This window comes from Lepisma saccharinum, chromosome 3 (assembly GCF_977018435.1).
Source record: "Lepisma saccharinum chromosome 3, izLepSacc3.1, whole genome shotgun sequence".
Classification (NCBI taxonomy): Eukaryota; Metazoa; Arthropoda; class Insecta; order Zygentoma; family Lepismatidae; genus Lepisma; species Lepisma saccharinum.
The window spans coordinates 106093773-106103199 of NC_139231.1; positions in this window are offsets into that span (position 1 = coordinate 106093773).

Below are 9427 nucleotides of genomic sequence, written 5' to 3' on the forward strand. Positions count from 1 at the left end.
TCGGGAATCGAACCCAGGACCCCTTGTTGAACCTGCCGAACCAAAGACAAGAGCGTAATCATTTGAGCGTGTGGGAACTTTGTTTTATCCAGTGCCATCATATATTCAGTTTTACACATACAAATAAGATTAATTTTAAGAAATTAGACGTGTGCATATACTTTCTTATCGTCATCATTTCCCAAGTGAACAATCAGATGCCATAGAAGACTCGGGCCCACCCTACAGAATAGTGCTTAACGCGGTCGCCTTGAACTGAGAGATACCGGATTCGATTCCGGTATGAACTGTATACATGAGATGCCTAGCTTGAACTCATTACGCACACATTTCATATTTGCACTGTTGCCAATACTTGTAAACCTGGTTCCAGCACATTATATCTAAAACAACGGAAAGGGTTTTATCTACTTCTCAATTTTCTTCGAGCAAATTTACAAATCTAAAAACTAAATAAAATTGTTCTTGGTGTATCAGCCATTAAGTTAATGAGTTCATTCTGCATTTAGTTTCCCGAATAATGGCTGTGGATATCGCGAGTCTATATCCGTAGATTGTTGGGGGCTACAAAAGAAAATGATATTCCTTTCCAATTTATTGATTGATGAGCCTCCAACGGGTATCGAACCCGGAACCCCTTGATTACAAGGCTACGATGTTACCATGCGCCAACGAGGAGGCCCTTGCTCCTTTCCTATCCTCTCCTTTCCTATAATATAATGGATGTATACAGTATAGGCTTATATGGTGAATAAATAGTTTATTAATTTATAATAGTTTGATAGAAAATATCTTACGTTTCAGCCCCCCAAACTGATCATCCTAGCTACGTCCCTGAGTGATAACGTAGTCGCCTTGTAATCAAGGGGTCCCGAGTTCGATGCCCGGTGGAGGCACATACTGGTTCGGATTTAGAATTGCGAGAGAGGTTATTAATTACTGTTGTTACAATTTGACGCCCCCTAAAAGGCAGCGCCGTGGGTACATGCCAATATTGTTTCCTCTGCTCACAAAATCTGCCCCTGGATGATGTAGCTTTCTTTGTAAAATTGACTCTGATTCGTGCATCATCTACGAGCAGCTACCTGTCTCTTGAGTTCTTGTTGTAGGTCTAGATTACAAGGTGACGAGTTTATCACTACGCCATCGGAGAGACCCCCAGCCACGTGTCTCCCCGCTTGGATATCCCATAGCAGAGTATTGAAGCGACGGGTCACCAAGCCCGTTTGCACACCTCACCTTGGAGGCAAACACTGTTCAAATCGATAAACTTTTGCGGTCCAGTTATAACAAGCGAACTCGGCGGGAAACTTTGTGAACTACACACCTGTTTGTTATTTGCCAAGCACTGTCCTCTCACTTGCAGCCTAGTCCGACGCGCTCTAACGGTTACGGAAACTAGTCTGCAGCCATATAAGTAGACAACAAACAAAAGATTGCACGAAGACCTACCGTGGCTCCCAGAATTAACTTTGAAACAACGCAAGTCTAGACGGATCAATGGGAAGAAACTTGCATCTTGGTTAAGTGAATTGTCTAGTTTGAACATAGTTATTTCAAATGAGATGCTTTGAGAAGTCAGTTAATTAGAAGGAATCATGTACGTACAGTCGACTCTCTTTAATTCGAACTTGGATAATTCGAAGTACCAGGTAATTCGAATAGAAGTTTATTTCCCTTGAAACCATCTTTAATGATGTGATGTTTTTGTTAATTCGAATTTTGGAAAATTCTAACTGTTTTCGTGTTCCCTTGGAGTTCAAATTGAAAAGGATCCAGAACAAGTCTCTTGTAAGAAATATTCATCTCACTGCAAGCACAGACTCCTGGAAGCTCTTTATGGTGTCTTCCAAACTTCACACACGAATTTTGACATATCCAATACAAGAAAGTGGCGGAACATTCAAAGGAAACGTCTAGATGAAGTTCAAGTGTAATGCTGGGCCGAAAACCAAGTGAGCTAATTGGTACATTTCGTAATAAACACCAAAGGTACCTTAGTAAACTATAACTTTAAGTTATAGTTAACTTAAAATTCCAAGCGTTCTTACAGCGACTTGTAGAAATTGTCTCCCTTTCAGTTGGAACTTAACTTCATCATAAGTAGTAAGATATCTTATGAATTGCTAGAATGAAAATAAATAGTCATCATTGAGGTGACCAGAATCGAAAGGCAAGACTTTTACACAAAGGCAGCAGAATGTAAAAGTTATCTGGAGAAATGACCGTCTTGCAGTTATTTTAAGTAATTTTATTGACTCAGTTTAAAAAATGTATTTATGGTGCATGCAACAACAGTTTATAATCATGATCTATCTTTGTGCACGATAAAATATTCAAATTGAAACAAATAAAGGCTGTGTTCGTTTTCGTAAATTCACAGGAAGAATGTTAAATTTTAACGGGAGAATATTATCATAAATTTTTCGGTAACTTCAAACAGTTGTAGTTTTCTACATATCGTATCAATCCCTAAGATTATATGTTTATTTTATTTAAGTCTCTCTGAACGCTTCACGTTGACCAGGGCATTCACTTGTTTTTCTCAGTTGTCTCAACCTCTGAGGCATGTTTACAATGCATTGTGTTGTGCCATGCAAACCGCCTGAGCATTCAGGAAACAGGTAATACTTCTGGTTATAGAGTCAGCGGTTTGCATGGTGGCAATTAAAAACACGATTCGGCATAGAGGAAGAGCTCGATGGCCTAGTGATATAGAGGTGAGACAAGCTGAGAGGGGACTGACTTTTGGGGATTGAGTTGAGAGAGAAGAGGTGGTCAACAAGGCAGTAGGTCAGAAGTGGAACGACGCTTTGGTCGACGAATTGGATAAGCTAACAGAGAGATATTTAAGATCAAGCTGCTTCCCTTCCCACTGTTATTACAAACACACACACATAGGCACACACATAGGTACACACATACATACATACATGCATTCGTACGAAATTAACTTTGTTAATTTGGAAATAAGTTACGAAAATATATTTCTTTTTCTGAGCAGATGTGAAGGAAAGAAATGTTTCTTATGATTAAAAAATTAACTAATTTTATATGCTTAAAGAATAAACAATAAAGTATTCAACATTATTTGAAAAATAAATTCACAGAAATCCACTGCTTTTAACATCAAATTATACATAATGAGACCATGTGCAAATAAAATTACATTTTTGTCGAGTGCCTTAAGGTTTTTACATTTGCTTTACATTTGGTTGCCCAAAATTTATTGATTATTTAAAATATTATTTCATTTGGTGTATTTGTGCCTGCAAGACATACAAACCAAGCTCTACAATTCTGCAAATTTCTAAAGTGGGATGTTTCTTTCTGGAAGACATTGAAAAATTCACCACCTTGTCTTAGTCGGTAGAGAAATTGACTCGATCAGTCTTGCAGAAAGGTATTGAAAGAAAGAACGCGTTTGACTTTTCGGAGTTTCATCGGAGGACGCAGGAAATGATCCCTAAAGAATTAGGACTGACTTGATCACCCTGCTCTTATAGGAATGATATTGGGACGAATGAGGAAACCAATTTTGTTCCCAGGCTCTGTCCGAACGGTTCAAAATGTAGGCTTGAAGTCGAAAGTCAGCCAGATGTTGGTTGTAGTTCTTCCAATGTGATGTGTGGATATGTAAGTTTAAGCACTCTTTAAAATGCTATGTGATTTCCATGAAAAGCAAGTGTTTTAAACGCGGGAGAAACAATGTGTTCTTGGTTGTATCTACCGATCGTATTTTGCGCTACAGTCGAAGTGCAATTCGAAAGATTTCCATTTCCACGAGACCGAACTGCGAGACCATCCTCGAATTGATTGACTTGCTTTATTTTACTTCGCTTTTTGTGCCACTTTTGACTAAATTGCGAAGATGGAGATGAGTGACGATATGATGAAATTGATGAATGGACACTCGCACACAACCATGTCCAGGCCGGGATTCGAGCCCGGGACCCCTGGGGTCGTAGCTTGAACCATTCTCGAAGTATGTTCGCATCAAATACGGTCTTGCACCTTTCGGACACGGCCTGTTTCGACTCACATTGCAAAGCCTGCCTAGTCTTTGTCTAGTCTACATTTCTGAACACACACATCTTGCTCTCTAAAGTCTTTGGTAGAGTAGTACGCGCGACAAAAATAACCGAGCAGGAGGTAAAACTGCTTGATGAGGGAGCAGGATGCAGACTGAGCCTGGAGAAACGCTCTTGTCATCACATCCAACCGAAATCCCTCTCTCCTGGAAATCTGGTCGCTTCGCGGAATACCACTCGCCCAAAAGTGGCTTTATTCTCCAAATTGGGTAGATATTTGGTCTGAAAGATTACATAAAAAGGAGGAGAAATATTACCTCGGTGGAGCGAGCGAGTTTCCTTCCCGAGGACGCGGAAAGATGAGTTCCTAAGAACTCCATCACGCTATGGATGGAGCCCAACGACAGCCGATGCCCCTGGGAGGGTTCGTTACTTGCGAGGGAAAGGGGGAGAATGTGAGAAGCGCCCACTCAGCTTATAATTTATACGAGTCGATTCGAATTTCAGCCTCTCGGGCGATGTGCTGCCACCTGGAGAGCAGAGATTTTACTCCTTCGACGTCACAGCCTGAGGGGGATTTCCGGATGGGGAAATATTGTAAGACCTCTTCCAATATGTCTCGGTTCGATGCATTGCGAAGAAGTGAGAATACCTGCAATGCATGCAAAGTGTGCGTTAAAGAGTGTTCGAGATCAGCTACTATACATATAGGCATGATCAGGTGCATTAGGCATGATCAGGTGCACCCTTTAATCAGGGATAGTGGTGTGAAATTAAGGCAGGGGAAGCTACAGGCCAGGACCTCCATCTACAGAGAAACCTTCACTGAGAAAGACTGGAAGGATTTTGGAAAACACCTGAAAGTTTAAGAAACCGAAATATGGTAAAAATACAAGAAATTCCATCTACTTTGGTTATTACCAGCGCTTTTTTTACTTCTTCGGTTGATGGTGACTATGAGGATGAAGCTAGTCATCCATGGTGGCCTAGTGGTAACGTCGTCGTCTTGTAATAAAGAATTGCCGGGTGGAGACACATACCTTTACAGCACACAAATGTCGAAAAGTTTTGAACAAGAACTAGCTCTGTTTTGGTAATTCAGAATTGGATGAGTTTTAGATATCCAGTACTGGCTATCCTATGGACGTCCGATGGATATTCAGAATTAGATATCTCTAATTGGATATCTATTAGATGTCAAATGGAGATCTATAATATCCAAGGATCTGATCTGGGCATTTTGGATATCCTTTGGAGATTTGTACTGTATGAGTAGTGGTTAGGATCCCACTTCAAAACGGAGTCCATAAATAAAACTCAAATTCATGAGGATGAACTGATGGAATGGGTAGTGGGGAAAACACATTGATACACCCAAGCCTGCCCAGGATATGAATCTGGGATCTCTGTCGTCGTAGAGCCTTCGACTCGTCTCGATAGCATCTCTTACTCCTTTGTCAGATGAAATAATAACTTTCGTGAAATCATTCATGTGTATTAATTAGTATTGTATTTATCACAGCACATGTTAAAAGGAGAATTCAAGGGAAAAACGGTGGTTGCTACAAATAATAATTTACTCATAGTTAAATTTCCTTCCATATTTGATACGTGTGAATTATTCCACGGAAGTTACTAATCTGGCAATTGAATAACATATGTAGTTCAATGGTGGTATCGGGAAAGAGTAAACATAGTCAAAAATATGGTGCATCATGCTGAAATATTACTTTCCCTTTAAAATTAACTTTTACTGCGATATTCAGTGTAAAAGCTATCGAATTGATAAAGGACTTTTCGGACACCCTGTACATTTAATTCAGAATGAAAAACTTCTGATCGAGAAAAGAATGGCGAATGGAAAAAATGGTGAGAGGAAAGATTGACGGATTGGTGAATAGCATGAGTGGCGAAAGGAATGACTGGTGCAAGGAATGAATGAGGAGAAGATGATTGACTCAAAGAATGAATAAATGATGATATTAATGTTTGGTGAGAGGAATGAATGGAGATATGAATGAATCCAAGAAAACGACTGTGTTTTTCTTTTTATACAAACAGTTCGTTTTCCTAAACTTCATAAACAGAGATTTCCACACAAAATCTCAGCAGACCCTTATCTGGAGATCATTGATTTTTGCAGCTGAAAATAGATGGGCAATTGTTAAGAGGGGATCCACGCCTAGTGATTGCCTCCTAGTTCAAACCGAGAGGTGAAAATAAGCCACAGGGAAAAGTCAAAGGTCTTCAACGAGGTGGGAAGCGGGTAGAGGCTTAATCAATATGATCAATGGAGAGTTTGAAACTTAAGACACCTGGATGGGTATAAATCAATACAGCAGTGGGAGTGAAATGCTCCTTAATTGGACAAGTGTTGTGCAGAAGGGCGACTGGGCGACTATATATAGAGTGCTTCTATCCCATGGGAAAATCGTGTTTGCATGGCAAGAAAGTAACGTTTTAGAAGAGACAGAAAGAAAAAAACTGTGCGTTGTATGTTCTCCTTGTGTACAGATAAGGCTAATTAGGACTGGACCTATAGTTTAAAATGGGAACCCAGCAGGCCGCATTAACCTATGGGCAACTGGGGCAATTGCCCCGGGCCCCCATCAATTGGAAGCTGTGAAGGGCCTTCACCAAAAAATCTTTTAACCAGCTGGCTATGCTTGTGAAAAATTACATAAGAAGTTGTATTTTAAAAATAAAAAAAACTTCAATATTGTGATATGTCTACACTCTTCTGGATCCAATTGTAGCACAGCTCTTAGTCGATCTGTTTGTAGACATCTGAAGCTCAGTATACTTTATATTATGGATTGATTTGGCTGTGGTGTGGAAATAAGGCACACTTATTCAAACAATCAATTCTCAGATACGATTAAGATAATTAATAATCCTACGAAGTACATAACTTTCTTACGATTATAACATCGTATTAGAACTGTGAGTTCTAGGGAAAAAAATGTGGAGTTACTAGCGCTCTCTCTATCCGTGAACTAAGGGACACCTAACTTTAAGCAGAGCTTTTGTGAACCGCGCTAACATAAGCTAACGGACGGCGGAATGAGTTGATTGTTTCCTTTCGGTTTCGGCCATTGAGTACTTTTCTCAACAGAGTGTGACTTACGTGTTATTGTTGAGTACTGACGTGTTCGTAACTAGACGGCTTACTTCAAGTAGTTTTGAGGGTATGTTCTTTCTTTGTTTAATGTTTTTACTAGCATATTAGGCTAAAATGGGGGGAGGGCACAAAACATTTTGCCCAGGGGCCTCCACAAACCTCGATACAGCCCTGGAACCCAGCCACTATGTAACTCCACCGGGGCTCAAATCCGGGACACTTTGATTAGAAGAGGACAGTGTTATTACTACGCGCAAAGAGACGTAGTGTACGTACCTCACATTTCCTTAGCTGCCCTGGCCAAGGCAGGATATACAAAGAATGCGTTTACGACAGCAATATACATTTCAAGTATCATGAGTTGTAAAAAGGAAGCAGGGGGAGAAAAAGAGGGAGAGACAGCGAAGGTAGGAGATCGGAGGTGAGAGGGGTGGACATTCGGCGTTTGGCTTGGAAAGGAAGAGGAACATTGAGAGGACGGGGCTGTTCAACTATTTTAGGACGTAATTCCCTTTCACCAATTATATGCCGGCCGATTCAGTCTTAAAGATCATAAAACCCAATTTGTATGTGTCGCCATTCATTTAAGATCTGTATAGAATCACATTTATCTAGGTACCTTTCCAGATGAAGCTTAAGGCCAAGCGAGTAGCGATGAGCTAACGCCATCCAGGTTCGATCCCCGCACCAAGAGGTGGTGTGTTACGTGGTGGAGTCGTGAGGTTTCATCAATATCTGTACGAAATGTGATGAAAATTAGCGTTGTTATTTTTTTTCCTGTCCCAAAGATCAGGCTTTTCATTCGCCTTAACAGTGATGTGATGAAAATGAGCAAAAATAGAATACAACAAATAACAGTAACTCTTCACAGTTGGAAATTCCCATGTCATTTTAAAGTACAGTAATTCGTGTGTTGGTGCACTAAGTAATGTTATTATATTAACAATTGAATGCATTGTAACCTTCTGAATCTGAATTGGTGAGCGCGGTTTTATATATATATATAGAAATTGGAAGCGTCGAAATGATTGTTAATCATGTTAGATGTCGGGAATAGGATTGACGAATTAAATGCAACGTTAGACAGGCTGGCTGAATTGGCAGAAAATGCTGTTGGGTATAGTTTTGAGGACACAGTGACAACTGCGCCTATACAGGTTTTGTTAACCCATTCCTGTTGTGGGGTTTTCAATTTCAAGGGACAGCAGGAGAAGATGTGACAAAATTTTACGATAGGGTAGAGAGCATTCCTATTCTGAACGAATGGGATGCTGCTCTCCGTGGTGTGTTACGGAGAGAAAAGTACAGACTGGAAATATGCGACAGAGAGTGAGAGAGAATAAGAGAAATAAAAAGAGCCATCCAGAGGGTGCGAGCGATAGGGGGACGGAGGTACAGATGAAGAGAGAAGGGAAAGATGAAGAAAGAAAAACAAGAGAAAATAAATAAGAAAGAGAGAGAGTCGAAGAAAGAAAGAGAAATGGAAAGTCATATAGGAAGAAATAAAAACGAGTGAGAGGGAGAGAGAGAGAGAGAGAGAGAGAGAAAAGGAGAAAATAAAGAAACAGGTGGGAGAGAAGCAGAGAAAGGAAAAGGAGAGAGAGGGAGAGAGAGAGAGAGAGAGAGAGAGAGAGAGAGAGAAAGGGGAGAAATATATAAGTAGGAGAGCGACAGACAGAGAGAAAAAGGTCGACCTTCGTGGCATAGTGGTTAGAACAGTGCGCTACGACACCCGGAGCCTCGGGTTCGAATCCTGGCCTGGACATGGGTGTTCTTTGTGAGTGTATCAATCTCACCCAACCTTCACTCATCCTCAGCTTTTCTATTTGCCAAAACTGGCAGAAAAGTCAAGTAAAATAAACTCAAACAAACAAAACATAGAAAAAGAAGAGAAATATAGAAGCATAAGAGAGAGAGAGAGAGAGAGAGAGAGACAGAGAGAGAGAGAGAGAGAGAGAGAGAGAGAGGAGAGAAGAAGGAGAGAGAGAGAGTTAGGTACGAAGATCACTGTAGCGGGCGGGTTCAGGTGCCCTAGTGGAGGACAAGCTTTAGAGACTATCAGATTTGTTGAGTAAATAAGCCAGCTACACCTTCCTTTTACACCCGTTCTTATTTTGTCAACATTGAAATCAATACCGCATGCATCACAGACGGCAGCAGTCAGGGTTCATCCACACGACGAAGAGGAATGGAAATATAAGCATGGGCGTTATTTGCCAGCTGCAAGCATCTCTTCCCAAAATCCCCTTTGAACCAAACAAACTTGTTTCTGCTG